Source organism: Gorilla gorilla, chromosome 4 (assembly GCF_029281585.2).
Source record: "Gorilla gorilla gorilla isolate KB3781 chromosome 4, NHGRI_mGorGor1-v2.1_pri, whole genome shotgun sequence".
Taxonomy (NCBI): Eukaryota; Metazoa; Chordata; class Mammalia; order Primates; family Hominidae; genus Gorilla; species Gorilla gorilla.
In genome coordinates this window covers 192,795,370-192,800,484 of record NC_073228.2, presented here as the reverse complement: position 1 = coordinate 192,800,484, position 5,115 = coordinate 192,795,370, and positions in this window count along the sequence as shown.

Sequence of the window (5,115 nt, the reverse complement as noted above, 5' to 3'; positions counted from 1 at the left end):
TCTACACCGCTATCTGTATAAACATGGAGATATCTACACCGCTATCTGTATGAACATGGAAATATCTACACCACTATCTGTATAAACATGGAAATATCTACACCACTATCTGTATAAACATGGAAATGTCTACACCGCTACCTGTATAAACATGGAAATATCAGCACCGCTATCTGTATGAACATATAAATATCTACACCGCTATCTCTATGAACATGGAATTATCCACACCGCTATCTGTATGAACATGGAAATATCTACACCGCTATCTGTATAAACATGGAAATATGTACACCGCTACCTGTATAAACATGGAAGTATCCGCACCGCTATCGGTATAAACATGGCAATATCTATACGGCTCTCTGTATGAACATGGAAATATCTGCACCGCTATCTGTATGAACATGGAAATATCTTCACCGCCATCTGTATGAACATGGATATATCTACACAGCCATCTGGATGAACATGGAAATATCTACACCGCTATCTGTATGAACATGGAAATATTTACACCGCTATCTGTATGAACATGGAAATACCTACACCGCTATCTGTAGGAACATGGAAATATCTACACCGCTATCTGTATGAACATGGAAATATCTACACCGCTATCTGTGTAAACATGTATACATCTTCACCGCTATCTGCATGAAAATGGAAATATCTACACAGCTATCTGCATATATATGGAAATATCTACAAAGCTATCTCTTTACACATGGAAATAACTACACTGCTATCTCTATAAACATGGAAATATCTACACCACCATCTGTATGAACATGGAAATATCTGCACCGACATCTGTATGAACATATAAATATCTACACCGCCATCTGTATTAAGATGGAGATATCTACACCGCTATCTGTATAAACTTGGAAATAACTACACCGCTATCTGTATAAACATGGAAATATCTATGCCGCTTTCTGTATAAACAAGGAAATATCTACACTGCTACCTGTATAAACATGGAAATATCAGCACCGCTATCTGTATGAACATGTAAATAGCTACACAGCCATCTGGATGAACATGGAAATATCTACACCGCTATCTGTATGAACATGGAAAGAGCTACACCGCTATCTGTATGAACATGGAAGTATCTACACCACTATCTGTATGAACATGGAAATATCTACACCGCCATCTGTATGAACATGGATATATCTACACAGCCATCAGGATGAACATGGAAATATCTACACCGCTATCTGTATGAACATGGAAATAGCTACACTGCTATCCGTATGAACATGGAAATATCTACACCGCCATGTGTATAAACATGGAAATATCTACACCGCTATCTGTATAAACATGGAAATATCTACACCGCTACATGTATAAACATGGAAATATCAGCCCAGCTATCTGTATGAACATGGAAATATCTACACCGCCATCTGTATGAACATGGAAATATCTTCACCGCCATCTGTAGGAACATGGATATATCTACACAGCCATCTGTATGAACATGGAAATAACTACACCGCTATCTGTATGAACATGGAAATATCTACACCGCTATCTGTATGAACATGGAAATATCTTCACCGCCATCTGTATGAATATGGATATGTCTACACAGCCATCTGTATGAACATTTAAATATCTACACCGCCATCTGTATTAAGATGGAGATATCTACACAGCCATGTGGATGAACATGGAAATATCTACACCGCTATCTGTATAGACATGGAAATATCTACACCTCTATGTGTATAAACATGGAAATATCTACTCCGCTATCTGTATAAACATGGAAATATCTACACCGCTACATGCATAAACATGGAAATATCAGCCCCGCTATCTGTATGAACATGGAAATATCTACACCGCCATCTCTATGAACATGGAAATATTTTCACCGCCATCTGTAGGAACATGGATATATCTACACAGCCATCTGTATGAACATGGAAATACCTACACCGCTATCAGTGTGAACATGGAAATATCTACACCGCTATCTGTATGAACATGGAAATATCTACACCACTATCTGTATAAACATGGAAATGTCTACACCGCTACCTGTATAAACATGGAAATATCAGCACCGCTATCGGTATAAACATGGCAATATCTATACGACTCTCTGTATGAACATGGAAATATCTGCACCGCTATCTGTATGAACATGGAAATATCTTCACCGCCATCTGTATGAACATGGATATATCTACACAGCCATCTGGATGAACATGGAAATATCTACACGGCTATCTGTATGAACATGGAAATATCTACACCGCTATCTGTATGAACATGGAAATACCTACACCGCTATCTGTAGGAACATGGAAATATCTACACCGCTATCTGTATGAACATGGAAATATCTTCTCCGCCATCTGTAAGAACATAGATATATCTACACCACCATCTGTATGAACATGGAAATATCTGCACCGCGATCTGTATGAACATATAAATATCTACACCGCCATCTGTATTAAGAAGGAGATATCTACACCGCTATCTGTATAAACATGGAAATATCTACACCGCTATCTGTATGAAGATGGAAATATCTACACCGCTACCTGTATAAACACGGAAATATGTACACCGCTACCTGTATAAACATGGAAGTATCAGCACCACTATCGGTATGGACATGGCAATATCTACACGGCTATCTGTATGAACATGGAAATATCTACACCGCTATCTGTATGAACATGGAAATATCTACACCACTATCTGTATGAACATGGAAATAGCTACAGAGCCATCTGGATGAACATGGAAATATCTACACCGCTATCTGTATGAACATGGATATATCTACACAGCCATCTGGATGAACATGGAAATATCAACACCGCTATCCGTATGAACATGGAAATACATACACCGCTATCTGTATGAACATGGAAATATCTACACCGCTATCTGTATGAACATGGAAATATCTACACTGCTATCTGTATGAACATGGAAATATCTTCACCGCCATCTGTATAAACATGGATATATCTACACAGCCATCTGGATGAACATGGAAATATCTGCACCGCGATCTGTATGAACATGGAAATATCTACACCGCTATCTGTATGAACTTGGATATATCTATACAGCCATCTGGATGATCATGGAAATATCTACACCGCTATCTGTGTAAACATGTATACATCTTCACCGCTATCTGTATAAACATGGAAATATCTACACTGCTATCTTTATGAACATGGAAATATCTACACCGCTAACTGTTTGAACAGGGAAATATATACACCGCTATCTGCATGAAAATGGAAATGTCTACACAGCTATCTGCATATACATGGAAATATCTACACAGCTATCTCTTTACACATGGAAATAACTACACCGCTATCTGTATGAACATGGAAATATCTACACCGCCATCTGTATGAACATGGAAATATCTGCACCGCCATCTGAAAAACATATAAATATCTACACCGCCATCTGTATTAAGATGGAGATATCTACACCGCTATGTGTATAAACATGGAAATATCTACACCGCTATGTGTATAAACATGGAAATATCTACACCGCTATCTGTTTAAACATGGAAATATCTACACCACTACCTGTATAAACATGGAAATATCAGCACCGCTATCAGTATGAACATGGAGATATCTACACCGCCATCTGTATGAACATGGAAATATCTTCACCGCCATCTGTATGAACATGGAAATATCTGCATCGCCATCTGTATGAAAATATAAATATCTACACCGCCATCTGTATTAAGATGGAGATATCTACACCGCTATCTGTATAAACATGGAAATATCTACACCGCTATGTGTATAAACATGGAAATATCTACACCACTATCTGTATAAACATGGAAATATCGACACTGCTACCTGTATAAACATGGAAATATCAGCACCGCTATCTGTATGAACATGGAAATATCTACACCGCCATCTGTATGAACATGGAAAAATCTTCTCCGCCATCTGTATCAACATGGATATATCTACACAGCTTCTGTATAAGCATGGAAATAACTTCACCGCCATCTGTATGAACATGGATATGTCTACACAGCCGTCTGGATGAACATGGAAATATCTACACCGCTATCTGTTTGAACATGGAAATATCTACACCGCTATCTGTATGAACATGGAAATATCTACACCGCTACCTGTATAAACACGGAAATATGTACACCGCTAACTGTATAAACATGGAAGTATCAGCACCGCTATCGGTATGAACATGGCAATATCTACACGGCTATCTGTATGAACATGGAAATATCTACAACGCCATGTGTATGAACATGGAAATATATTCACCGCCATCTGTATGAACATGTATATATCTACACAGCCATCTGGATGAACATGGAAATATCTACACCGCTATCTGTATGAACATGGAAATATATACACCGCTATCTGTATGAACATGGAAATATGTACACAGCCATCAGGATGAACATGGAAATATCTACACCGCTATCTGTATGAACATGGAAATACATACACCGCTATCTGTATGAACATGGAAATATCTACACCGCTATCTGTATGAACATGGAAATATTTGCACCTCTATCTGTATGAACATGGAAATATCTTCACTGCCATCTGTATGAACATGGATATATCTACACAGCCATGTGGATAAACATGGAAATATCTACACCGCTATCTGTATAAACATGCATACATCTTCACCGCTATCTGTATAAACATGGAAATATCTACACCGCTATCTTTATGTACATGGAAATATCTACACCGCTAACTGTTTGAACAGGCAAATACATACCCCGCTATCTGCATGAAAACGGAAATATCTACACAGCTATCTGCTTATACATGCAAATATCTACACTGCTATCTCTTTACACATGGAAATAACTACACCGCTATCTGTATGAACATGGAAATATCTACACCGCTATCTGTATAAACATGGAAATATCTACACCGCTATGTGTATAAACATGGAAATATCTACACTGCTATCTGTATAAACATGGAAATATCTACACCGCTACCTGTATAAACATGGAAATATCAGCACCGCTATCAGTATGAACATGGAAGTTACTACACCGCCATCTGTATGAACATGGAA